Here is a 13,832-nt window from a genome sequence, read left to right as displayed (position 1 = left end):
CATTGCATAAGTGTAGTCCTTAGATATAGACACAAACATGTATATGTATATGTATGTATATAAATTATATCTTATATCTACCTGAGAGGTAGATGCCTTTCTTATTTCCATCTCCATTGAGAAAACTAAATCAGAGAGAGTTTATGTGACTTCTTAATAAAGAATCTGAGATAAGATCTGAATGCAGTTCTTCTTCCCTATAATTTCAGTGTGCTAATATGTCACTAACTAATATACCACTCAACTAATATATTAGGAAATGTTTTGTGTGTGTTTCACATGAAACCCTTTAGGTCCTACCTAGATAGTGATATTTAATGTAGAGATTGCAGTTTGGAGTCACTGCCATGTTTATTCAGATGGGTCTTGCAGCTTGAGCTGCACCACGCCCACATTAAAATGAACACACTTAAAAAGCACCTTGCCCTCTCCAGCTTTGCCTAGAATCCTGGTTTCTGCATTTTGAATTTAATAGCACTGATTTTAATAAAAACTCCTCTCTCTCTCTCTCTCTCTCTCTCTCTCTCTCTCTCTCTCTCTCTCTCTCTCTCTCTCTGTCTCTCTCTCTCTCTCTCTCTCTCTCTCTCTCTCTCTCTCTCTCTCTCTCTCTCTCTCTCTCTCTCTCTCTCTCTCTCTCTCTCTCTCTCTCTCTCTCTCTCTCTCTCTCTCTCTGTCTTGTAAGTCTCTGCCCACTGAAAATCCCATTTTTCCTTCCTTTTACACAGACGCAGAGAAGGGAGTCAGTTTGCCCCAGGTCACTTGTTCAATGGCAAGGTGGCTGGACTGGGTGACAGGAGTCTGTAGGTTCTCACTCCTGCTTGGATGCTTAGTAACCATATGATATTGGGCAGGTCACTTAATCCCTCTGAGTCTCAGTTTCCTCTTCTTCAAAGTGAGGGGTTTGGATATGAAACTCTTATGTTCCTTCTAGCTCTAAATTCATGATGCTATAAGGTCATAAAAGTAGATAATAACATATACATCTATGAATACTTGAATACTTGTATACATGTATATATACACATTCATTTATGTATGTATATACACATACATGTTGTATATATACATATATAGTTGTGGTTCACTCATTCTGTGAACCACAGACCATGGCACATTAGGTCCTTCTAACCTCCACTATCTCTCATAGTTTATCCATATATGTGTATGTAGATAGATAAATAGAAATAGATATACTATATATTACATTTAATAATGTTAATTTTACATTTAATAATATTATATTTAATAAGTATTTAATATTTATAATATAATATATAATAATATTATGCTTAATAATAATTCAACATAATATTTAATATATATTTAACATAGTTAATTAATATTTAATATATTTAATAAAACATTATATATATATTACATTATTATGTATACATAATATAATACATGTATTATGCAATACATATATTAATGTATGTTTTACATATGTATAATATAGTTAATATATATGTTTTATATATAAACACATATGCAATGCTTATAGTATGTTCACACACATGTATATATGTATGTGTATATGACATAGACACACATGTTATTATTTCATTTTCTCAGTCATATCTAACTCTTCATGACCCTAAATTAGTAGAGATACTGAACTGGTTTGCCATTTCCTTCTGAAGCTCATTTTACAGATGAGGAAATCGAGGCAAACAGGATGAAGTAACTTGCCCAGGGGCAGTGTCTGACGGCAAGATTTAAACTCAGGATGAGTCTTCCAGACAACCAGCTCATCACTATATCTACTGCACCATGTAGCTCTCCCATACCATGAACATAGACACACATATATTAAATATACAAATGCACATATACGAGTATTTCCATTAATCCATTAAAATTCAGTCACATAGCAAAGGAATGAATCTCTACTAGTAAAAATGCCTCTACTAGTAGAAATGAACTTTCTCTTCATCTTTTAGAGATCCCTGCCTTCCTTCAAAACTCTCCTACTTGAGGCTCCTTGAAAATAAAGTATGACCAACAACTAGAGGCAGCTAGGTAGTGCAGTAGATAGACTAGTGGACCTATTGTCAACAAGATGAGTCTTCCTGAATTCAAATCTAGCCTCACACACTTACTAGTTATATGATAATGGACAAATCACTTGTACTTTGTCTTCCTCGGTTTCCTCAGCTGCGAAATGGGGATAACAAGAACACTTAGCTCCCAGAGTTGTTGTGGCGATCCAAAAGCTATTTTTTAAACACATAGCACAGTGCCTGTCACATAGTAGGCATTTAAGGAAGGCTTATTTCTTTCTTTTCTCTAATACTTCTTTCTGTATCAGGGTCTTTAATCTGGGGTCCCTAAGAAGAGGTACATGGAGAAAGTTCAAAGACTTCATAAATTTGGGAGGAAAAAAATACATCTTTTCATTAACTTCACATTGAAAATTGCTATTTCCTTCAGCTAGGATTTTAAAAAATATTTTATGTTCAATTCATGCTTGTTGACTGGAGCTATTGCTCTGTGAGGGGTCCATAACAATTTCATTGTTACCAGGAAATATTAAGAGCATGAAGTCTTTCCTGATTCTCATACCTGTTGGTATTCTTCCTTCGATGAATAACTTTATTCTGTATTTCTTTTGTATAAATCTTCCTCAGTAGAATGTCTATTCCTTTCATTTTTGGTTTTATATTTTTAATTCCAGGCATGATGTCAAGCATGTAATAGGTGCTTAATAAATATATATTTTTTGGATTCGGTTCAAACCCATACTGTTACACAACATGCGGCTCATGAATTATCTAGGTGTAAAGTTGGTAGGTATGACTTCAGAGAGGTCGATAAAAATCATCTGAAGACTATAAGAGCCTCTCTCTGGCCAGCACTAGAGATTTCAGGCTGCCCACTTCCTTCTTCAACCCTGCTTCGTCACTAGCCCATTTCCATCTTGTCTGCATGTACGCATCCTTGATAATGCCTTTGTGCCCTTTTCCACGCTTAAGTCATCACTGGTAATAGCTCTTTCTGTTGTTCTTTGAGCCACTTCCATTTTGATTCTCCTGAGATCAAGGGGTCACATGACTCATAGCCATCTAGCTTTGCTGAAAGAAGATAAGTGTTTCCATAAAGGGCTTGGGGGGCAGCAAATGACATGACGTCACCGAAATATTTCTGCAGTTTCCAAATGTCATTCAGCACGATCTCCTTTTGCTTTTCAACTCCAAACCCAGCTCATTGTCTGCTTGAGGAGCCTGTTCTGTATAAGACTAGTGGAGTAACTCAGCGGGCTTCCCATCCAACTGCAAGTTGGATTCTCGGAAATATATTCTTCAGCTATTTCATTCCTCGAGTGTGCATAGCGAGTTCTGCTTCTTGTAACTGCCTGTCGAAGAAATTTTGTGGTATTCCAGTTTAGTGCCATCTACGAATAATAATCTTTAGAAAATGTCAAAATGCATGGGTATCCCACTTATTTTTGGACTCCATAGTGGACTTCTCCATGCAGATAAATTAATTGAGTCTCTATCTCTATCTCTAAATTACGCACACATACATGTAACACACATACATATGATTGTGCCTGTCATTTAATAAAATTATAATAGATATGTATTATATATGCAACATGGATATATTTACTAGATATTTGCATATATTTTAAAAACACAGAAGAAAGTTTCCAATATCTTAGCCATATTCTCTATGGAAGCCTCATGAGAAATCAAAGAAGAAGAGAAGGCATTAACGAGTTCAATGATCCACTTCATTTATTAAGTTCAAACTATTTGAAAGACAGTGTGCTAGATGATGGAAGTCATAAGGATAATACAATCTCCTCATGGTGCTCATATCCCACTGGAGATTGATAAACTGATAAATAAATATCAAGACATTTGGAGGTAGATAGGACAAATTGGGGGAAGAAAGGTCTCAAGGGGAAGGTGACATTTGATCTGAGCTTGAAAGTAGGTAGGTATTCCAGGAAGTGTTTTCAAGAAGAGAGATCATTACAGTCAAGGGGAGCAACCTTGCAAAAATAGGAGATAGAATACCATATATGGGCTAGTAAACCAGTTTGGCTAGAATATGGCATATATATTTGATTGTTTTGGAGCTGCGAAGAATTTTTCACACTGTTTTGATTTTTCTACAGGTGGAGACCTAGCTTCATTCACACTAGACTCTAGGATTTCCCAGAAGTAACTCTGGGTAAGAGCAGTACGAGTTGAATGATTTGAATGAGGGAACTTCCCCAAGACTGATTTTTGAGCCATATCAAAGCTCAGGCATCAAGCATACAAACTTATATTTGAGGGATTGTCTGACTGGACACAGTTCTGTGAGATGGTTTAGCAAGTGTCCCATATATATCCTGTCTCTACTGTTTCCTTGAGTATTAGAGTCAAACATATATATTCAATATCAGCCCCTATAAGGGGAAACTGTTTATTCTGAAAAAATCAGGATTATTACATGAAAAGAATGAAGGTGAGAAATTGAAAAAAAAATTGCGTTTATCAATGACTAACCTTTAATATAAATACTAGGAGATTCCTCATAACAAAACAAAGCAGGAAACAATAGCGATAGTCACTAATTTGTTTTCAATTCCTCATTTTGCTGCTAATTGAGACATGTTTTTTATATCTGCATTTCAATTTCAGCTTTCTTCCTAACTTTACTAAGTGCCAAGAGTCATATTATGGCTACATTTGTGTCCCTCCAATGCCATTTCCCCCCAAGCTTTATGCAGTTTATTTGAGTCTAATTTCCATCAATTTAAGTGTCATTAGAAATGGTTATTTTCAGTGAGAAACAATGCTTCAGGGAGTTTAGCATCTAATTATGTTCAGGTTTTAGAGAAGTCCACATCAGACACAATCACTGTGTTTAGGATTTAAGTTTTAATATATTCTCTTGCCATTTCATGTTCCCATCTGGTCTTCAGAAAAGATTCCAGATTCTCTATATGGATTGGATGCTCTTTGAAGAACACCATTTTCATTCTGCTCACGAGTCTAATTTGGTTGTACAATTCATTGTGTTTACCAATATTTCTACCTGGAGGGTTTTGTTTTTGTTTTTGTTTTTTTTAGCTCAGAAATAAGAGGTGATTTTACTCACTGGCCCATAGAAAGACTGAGACCATCATGCTCTATCGCTGAATTTCTAAAGCAAAAGTAATAACCTCATGGTGAACTGTCAGCAAACGAACCCAGCCTTTGCGAGAAGTCATCCTCCTGGGTCCAAGAAATCTGCTCTCAGGCACTGCAGATGGAGGCATCCTTTCTGTGGCAGTATTCTGCAATCCTTCATTATTTTCTGGCATTTTAGAAGGATTGAGATGCAGAATTTCTGGGTAATTTAATCATTTTTAATGATATTAGCATTTTAATAAAAGGCTGGTCATTTGGCCATTTCTTTCTTAAAGACAATCATGGTGGGGGGGGGCGCTCACAATTTATCTACCCTTCAAAAATTGGTGTTTCCCAGGGTGGTAATCAACCCTGATTGGTTAACAATTAATAAGAGAATAAATGACACCGTGTGGGATTAGACCTGAACTTTGATTAAGTCATTTATTGCATAAGTTAACCCCAGTCTTGGGCAATCAAATCAAAGAATTTGTGCCCCATCTAAGCCTGAGTAGAACACAATAGCTAACCCTCCCGGGTGAGTTCTGGACAAGAAATCCAATTTCATCATCAATAATGTCCTTCTAAGGACTGAACTTTTCAAACTGGGACATTAGAAAAAGGGGTGGGGGGATCTGAATCTCCCTATCTCATTGTTTGTTAATAAACATTTCTTTCAGAAAATCTCAAAAAGTGAGAGATTAGTGAGACACCTGGAATCCCTTGGCATGAGTGAAGTCCAAGTTGTGACAAATGTGCCCAGTATCTAACACAATGCCTTGCCCAGTAAGTCTCTATTTGATAAACAGAGAAAAGGTCAGAGAGGTATTATGGCCTGGTACATGTGGGCTCACATTCTGCCTCTAACATTTACTAGAGCAACTCAACCCAAGGCAAGACAATGTCCTCATTTGTAAAATGAAGGGGTTGGACCAAATCGCTTTCATGATCCCATCTGGCTCTAAATCTGAGAGCATCTGTCTTTGAGCCTCGTCACTTAATCCCGAATAAATTATTTAATCTCTAGGTGTCCCAAAAAACTCCCCCAGGACTCGAGAATTGCCTTTGATAAAGTACCTCATATCATAGAAGGATTCGTTAGAGGAAATAGGAACATGTAATTTAGAGAAGAATAGACTCAGGGGAGAAGTCATATAATCTTTAACGATTTAAAAGGACATATTATGGAAGGCTTAATAATTATAGCTACAACAACAGTAGCATTGCCATAATGCTTTAAAGTTTACAGGTTATTTTTTTGTGTTATCTCATTTGATCATGGCAATAATTCTGTAAGGTAGATGCTATTATTATTCCTGTTTTACAGATGAAGAAACTGAGTTTTGCTTGGTCCTAGTGGCAGAACCAGAAATAGTGGTGGAAATTCTAGAAAAGCAAATTTATGCTTCAGATTGTTGTTTATTCTTCCTTCTTGTAGAGGCCTGTGACATCTGGGAGGTCATGGCATGTTAATGCAAGTTAATTGGATTTAAGTGATGGAAGAGTTCTTTGCAGGAAACAATGTAGTTTATGAATATAGCTTCAGAAGCTAGCTCATTAAAGTTCCCCATAAATAAATTTCATTGACTGAAATTTGAAAAGATGGGGGACAAAATATGATTTCTCAATGTAATATTGCTACAAAGTAATAAAGAGGAGGTCATATGTGACAATCTGAAGATAGACTTACTACTGTGAAAACAAAGTTGCAGGATCCCAGAACTTCAGGGTCCAATTGGATCATACGCATATGTAAATTAGGACTATCTCTGACAAGTGGTCATCCAGCCTTAGCTTGAATACCTCTCATGTTAGAGAAATGCTCCACCACAAAATAACTATTCCCCTTTTGTTCAGGTTTGATGATTCCTTCTGGGGCAGCTAGATAGTACCGGAATAGATAGAGCACTGGGCCTGGGGTTAGAACAGCCCATCTTTATCAGTTCATATCTGGCCTCAGGAACTTAATACCTGGATGACTTTGGGCAAGTCACTTGTTTGACTTGTTTATTTTAGTTTCCTTATCTGTAAAATAAGCAGGAGAAGGTAATGGCAAGCTACTTCAGTATTTCTGTCAAGAAAACCCCAAAATGGGGTTACAAGAGTCAGACATAACTGAAAAATAATGGAATTGGATGATTCCTTCTAGGATTATCTCCAGGTCATTCCATCTATATTTTTTAAGTAAACCATTGTTCATCTATTAGCTTCCCATTCAGCTGGGAGCTCTCAGAGAGAAAGAACAGGTTTCTTTTTGAGTTTTTTTTGTTTGTTCTGTTTTACCTTTATTTATTATTCTAGTGCTTAGTCTAGAGCCTGACACATGCTTGCTGATATGATTTGACTTGAAGAATTATTAGTGGGAGTGATTTTTCAAAATTAAATTTTATTTTCTCCCTCCTTCCAAGAGAAGTAGAAAAACAAACCTCAATAATTATGGAACAACAGAGAGCAAGCAAAACAAATCCCCACATCAGTCATATCCTACATATATATATATATATATATATATATATATATATATATATATATATATATATATATATATACACACACACACATATATATATACATACACACATATATATATACACACACATATATATACATACATATATATGTATATCTATCTATCTATCTATCTATCTATATATGTACATCCATGTTGTGAGTCCATTACCTCTCTCTGGAAATAGATAACATGTTTTATAATTAGTCATCTGGAAATATGATTGACATTAAGAATCAAGGCTAGCCAGCCTGGACCCCTCCCCAAAATGGAAGCCCCAGGAATGGGTCAACAGGGGGAAGCTAACCTGGCTGAGGGATACTCCAGGCTAAGAAAGTGTTAGAGATTATTGGATGCTCTGATTGTAGAGGCCCCAGGTGTTGGGGAGCTGTCCAGCATAAGACAGTATCTATATGTAAGTCTACAACACCCCAAGAAGAGTGAGGGACCACATGTAGTGAGGGAAGAAGGAGGAGGAAAAGAGGGAAGAAGACAAAAGAAGAGAAGAGGGAGGAAGAGGAGAAAAGGGAAGGAGAAGGAGAAAAAAGAAGAAATATTAAGATTTCCCAACTTCTGCTCATATTGGCAGTTGACTTCCCAGATGACAGCTACTGCTACTCCCAGGATTCTAGTGATAACTATCAGAGACTGTACTTCTCCTACCATAGGTATGCCATCCTTACTGTGGACATTATGGGAATTGTCTCAGAGAAGAAATAAAGTATATGCTGTAGTTGACATAACTTTAAGGGCATTACAGAATTAAAGAATAGCTCAAAGGAGATAGTTCACAAAATAGAACATTGTGAAAATAAATGGAAAGGCTATCTACACAGAATGGATGATGATAAGAATGCCAGACAGAATGCACGTAGGAATACAGTGCCATTAAAAAAAAAAAAAAAGGATTTCCTAAAGGAAAATTGAAATAGCTGACTATTGTGAAAGACTGAGACTAAGCTTTCCTGATTTAACCTGCTAATTATGATAATGTTCTTTAACAATTATAAATGGATGTTATAGCATATAAAAATGAAGCTCCAGTAGGTGTTCTTTCTCATTAGTTTTTCCTCTTATACAAAAGCCAGTTTGTTCTTGGAGTAAAAATAATAATGATATTTTCTCCCTTTGATTGTGGAAATATGCATCTAGTGGGCAAAAAGTAATCTTGTGGACGAATACTCACTTTTTTTACTTATTTGGCTTGAATATTGGGGCAGTTGATTCAATTATTTGCTTCATATTTCCTGTATACAAGTAACAAAATGTTTTTATTGAATTTTTTTAAAAGTTCCCTGGCAGGCATTTATAAACACCTAAGATTGTGTTCACTGATTGCTCAAGCCCAAGAAAGACCTCCAATTGCCTGAATTTTAGGGTGAACTAAAGGAGCAAGCAAGAAAAAAATCCTTTGAATTCATTTTTCTTATCATGAGATTTCTGTCATTCATCAATTTGCAAGTTCCCTCGCTAGAGCTGGCAATGACGTGGACAATTCATGTCCCAAGACTTACAAAAAGGCTCCCAACATATTGGATGGATCCCTGTGGAGGACTTGTCAGGATGTGAATGGCCTGTGGTCCCTAAGAATGGAAACCCATTGGAAGGATGGCAATATGCATTATTGGAGAAAGTATACTTGATGAGACTCAATTCAAGCCAATGAAATTCTATCAAATGCTTTCTCTGTGCAGACATTATACTAAGGGTTGAGGATAAAAGGACAAAAATAAGGGAATCATTGCTCTTAAGGAGTTGAAAATCTTACATCAAATGACTGCCTGTAACTTTTATTTTTAATCTAATCCACATTGAATGTAACTACCCTGTCCCCAGTCATCTATTATAATAAAGACTAAAACGAGGGAAACAATTTAACTAAATGGCTTTAAGTCTGACAATAACATTCCATACTCATCGTGTCCCTCCCCCAACACTGCAAAAAAGAAAGAATGAGATGGAGAAAGGGGTAGTTTTGCTTATATTTGTAATCAAATTTGGTTGTTCAAATTTCACAGCATTTACTTTTATTTTTTATACATAATTTTCTATTATGTCACCATAGTCACATGTATGGTTTTCCCGATTCTGTTACCTTTACTTTGCATGATATCAAATCATTTTCATAATTGACACTTACATAGCACCTACTATGTGTCAGGGACTTTATAAATATTTCTTCCATTTGATTCTTACAATGATCCTACTACTGACGTTCCCAATTTTCAAATGAGAAAACAGGCAACCCTTGGTTAAGTGACTTGCCCAATTTCTCGTAATGTGTCTAAGGCTGAAATCAAACACAGGTCTTTTGACTCCAAGCCCAGAACTCTATCCACTCTTCTACCTCCTGACCTCATATAAGTCTTTCCATGCTTCTGTGTATTAGTCAACTTCACTTTTTTGGCCATAGGATTGTTGTTTTGCATTTAAGTATAACAATTTCTTTAGCCATTTCCTAATTGCCGGCCATCTATTTTGATTCCCATTCTTTCCTACTATTAAAAAAAAAGACATTCTACAAATGTCTTTTTTGTTTTGGAGCTTGTTGTTGACCTCAGTTAGCTTACATTCCACAATTTTAAGACTCAATTAAATGTCTTGATGTTATGGATCACAGAGTCTCAATTAAATGTAATCTTATGTGAACAGGTTGTTTCATAAGAGCTCACAATTCTCTGATTCTTATTGCTTTAAAAACAGAGCCCAAGAATACATATTCATGGTTAAAGACTTGGACAATGCAGATTATGTTGTAAAGGAAAATTGCTGGAAGTAGTTAACATGTCAGGTGCTTCACAAAGAACACTCTGCCTGCAAAAGTGAAAATGCTATTTCTTTTTTTTTTTTCTTGTATATTGGATGGAGTAATTATGTTTGCAAAAGAATGGCAGAAGTTACCAATCTCCGTTTTCAGTTTTAAATGCATCCGTTGGTAATAACAGTCACTCTGAGAGCCTTGGCTAATCCTCATGGAAAGTTGGAATGGCTTTGCCGGAGGCCAGCATTATGTTGACGATTTAATTTTGATTTTATTATACTAACAAGCAGAAATGTATTAGGATCTCCCTGGGTTATGGAGCATTAACTAAGGAACTAAGTCCTAGTTTATTTCAGATCATCTCTTAGTCAATTTTTACAATTTTTCACAGGGCTTTTCAGAAGGTGCCAAAGAAGTTTGTAAACAATATTTTTTCAGGGACTAGTGACATTTTTCCTTGGAAGACTGATCATTGGTCAGATAAACATATCTACTGTTATTAGTAGATTGACTTTGGGTAAGCCACTTTAATTTTATAGGCCTGTTTCCTCCGCTTTGTAATAAGGGGATTGAACTAGATCCTATTTGTTTTGGGCTGAGGGAATTTGGGTTAAGTGACTTGCCCAGAGTCACACAGCTAGGAACTATTAAGTGTCTGAGTCAGATTTGAACTGAGGTCCTCTTGACTTCAGGACTGGTGCTCTATCCACTGTGCCATCTAGCTGCTTAGATCTGAAATTTTTAACATGGAGGCCATCGACTCCAGGGGGGGGACTATATCATCAATTTCAGGGTATCTGTGAAGTTGGTTGGATGGAGGAAATGCATTTTTCTTTTCACTATAATTGAATTATTTTGTGTTGGAATTCTTTTTCTTTTTTCTTTGGGCTATTTAAAAAACATGATTCCGAGTAGTCCATAATCCATAGCCCAAAGTGTCTGTGAAACAAGCAAAATTGATTAAGAATTCCTAAACTCAATTAGCACACAAGTCTATTCTAGTCCTACAACCTGTGACCCTAGAAACACACATCCATCCATCCATTCATCCATAGGTACATATTCTCCTAACTCAGATACACACGGACACATGTACTCACACAGACAATAAATACTGTGTTCATCCTGAACTCCCTTCATATTATTTTCAGCCCTTGGTGGGATGAGGATGACCTGAAACCAAGCTGTGCAGTGGAACAAAAAGTGTTCATTGTTTTGGGGGAATTAGCAAAATGACTGATCTATAGATCAAAGTTGATTGCAGTTCTGTTGGAACTAAATCCTTATTCTGAGTGTAGGGCATATTTCATCTCCTAGGCTTAGGATGCCTACTAATTTAAATCTTCTATCAGAAAGGCTAGAGTGGGTACTGGTGGGGTACAAAGAAGCCTGGGAACAAAGAGTTCTTGGGAAAGATCTCGGAGTCCATGTAATCCAATCCTGACTTGATTATTGGCTACTCTGCCAAGTTCCCTAAGTGCTCTTCCTTTGAGCCTTTGCTCAAAGACCTTTCAACTCTACCATCTCCCAAGACATCCCAAACTACTTTGGGATTACTTTCCTTTTTCATGAAAAATAAATAGAATCTCAGAATCATGGAATCAGAGATTTGGGGCTGGAAGGGCCCTTCAATCTTACATTTATAGAGGAAGAAATGTAAACTTAGAAAGTTTGGATGACTACCCTGGGGCTAAATGACTGGGAAATGTTTGAGGTGTGATTTGGACTCAGAATGTTTAAGTGTGAAGAGAACCTCAAAGGCAGATGAAATATAATCCCATCTCTAATGTTCCTGAAAGTGGTCAATTATCTGGCCTCTGCTTGGGCACTTGCAAATGCATTTTGCTTATATACTGCTAAAACATACATGAAAAATTGATAATGAAAAATCTGTGATAGGAGTATAAGCTTTGTCCAATAGAAAATCTCAGACCAAGCCATGTATCTTGGTCAGAAATATTTGTATTCTGTTCTTTGCAAATTCTCTATTGAAATCTTTCTCTTCTCCCCATCCCTGTCTTCTCTAGCCCATTCTGCTTCCTCCTTTCATCCTATCCCCCCCATTCCCTTTTTAATCCCTGTGCCAGATACCTCCCACTATCTGGCATCCTCCTGGATGCTGCTCCACTCCGCTCTACTGGTGTGTGCAGAAGCAATAGAAACTAATTTTAATATTATGCTAAGGAAAGAAAATTATGCCAGTAAATTCTCTCTCCCCCTTCCTCCCTCCTTTGCTCCAACATTACACCCCCCTCTCCTCTCTCTCTCTCTTCCTCTCTCTCTCTTTCTCAATCTCTCTCCCCTTTTTTCTTCTTTTTTTCTTTCCCTCCTTCCCTCATTTTCTTTCTCACAATATATATAAGCATATATATGCATATATAAAATAACATTATATATATGTACATGATTTATAGATTAGTTAGACTACCACCATCTCATTTGGAATGACTGAGACCTAGTTGTATTTATAAAATGGAGAGACAAAATAGAAAAGGATCAAGGTTAAGTCCAAGCAAGATTTGAACAATACTTTACTCAAGCACACTCCCCAAATGGTCATCTAGCCTTTGATTCAAAAGCTTTCTGGAAGAGAACTCTAACACCTCTCTAGGCACCCATGACAGTGTTGAACAGACCTTTTCCTACACAGTAATGTCAAAGGATCATAGATGGGGCTCTGGACAAATCCAACTCCTTCATTTTGTCAATGGTGAAACAGATTCAAGATGAAAAGTGTTCTAATAATTTTATATAAGGATCTTGAGATATTTTTTTTAGCATTTAAAATTAACATTATTGAAGATTATCTGAGATTTGTTTTCATTAACGTTAAGCAGATGTCTACTGTTTGTTGGATTTAGCTCCACAAAGATTTCATGAAATTTGAAAGATATTAGGAACTAGACATTCATAATTGTGTCATTTTGCTGGAGATTTCCCTATTTTGAGTCAATTCTCGATACTGTAACATAGAGTAGAACTTTGTAATATTTCTGTGGATCTATAGTCATGTTAATGGGGCCACATGTTTATCTGGTCCACATGCATATCATTTATGCATTTCACAGTCATAAAATTCTACAAATTCTCCATAAATAATCTCAGAACATAGAAAGTCTGCCTTTGGGTCTCTCAGTTGCTTACAGTTAAACATACAGCTCTCTGAATTTAAGTTTCCTTGTGTCAAGAAAGGATTTAATCTTTTCTTTGTATTGCCAACACCGTCCTCTGTGTTTGGGTACATGGTCAGCTCTGAATAAATGATGATTGATTGATCGTCTTAGCTAACTGAGGATCTTACTGCTTGAGTGCCCTCACTATCTTTTTGAGTGATGTAACAATAATTTTTCTTCAAAAAGGGCAAATTCTGGAGTGAAACTTTTATTAGTAATCCAATTTTATTTGCACCAAGCATGATGGTCTAGTGCACCACATCAAAAATTTATTTATACTCATT

At 36.3% G+C, this 13,832-nt stretch overlaps 1 protein-coding gene and 1 long non-coding RNA gene across 6 annotated transcripts in view; both read left to right on the top strand.

Moving 5' to 3' along the window:
* PDE4B (phosphodiesterase 4B) overlaps nucleotides 1-13,832 on the top strand; it is a 667,172-nt gene that overhangs the window by 255,075 nt on the left and 398,265 nt on the right. The gene's annotated exons all lie outside the window — the stretch shown is intronic.
* LOC141541529 (uncharacterized) lies at nucleotides 1,449-5,534 on the top strand. The gene is made up of 2 exons (XR_012481831.1): nucleotides 1,449-4,179; nucleotides 5,067-5,534. It is a non-coding gene; the product is annotated as an uncharacterized LOC141541529 (long non-coding RNA).

This window comes from Sminthopsis crassicaudata, chromosome 4 (genome assembly GCF_048593235.1).
Source record: "Sminthopsis crassicaudata isolate SCR6 chromosome 4, ASM4859323v1, whole genome shotgun sequence".
NCBI classification, from domain to species: Eukaryota; Metazoa; Chordata; class Mammalia; order Dasyuromorphia; family Dasyuridae; genus Sminthopsis; species Sminthopsis crassicaudata.
The sequence above is the reverse complement of the archived record's forward strand: the minus strand, read 5'-3'. Positions and strand labels throughout refer to the sequence as shown.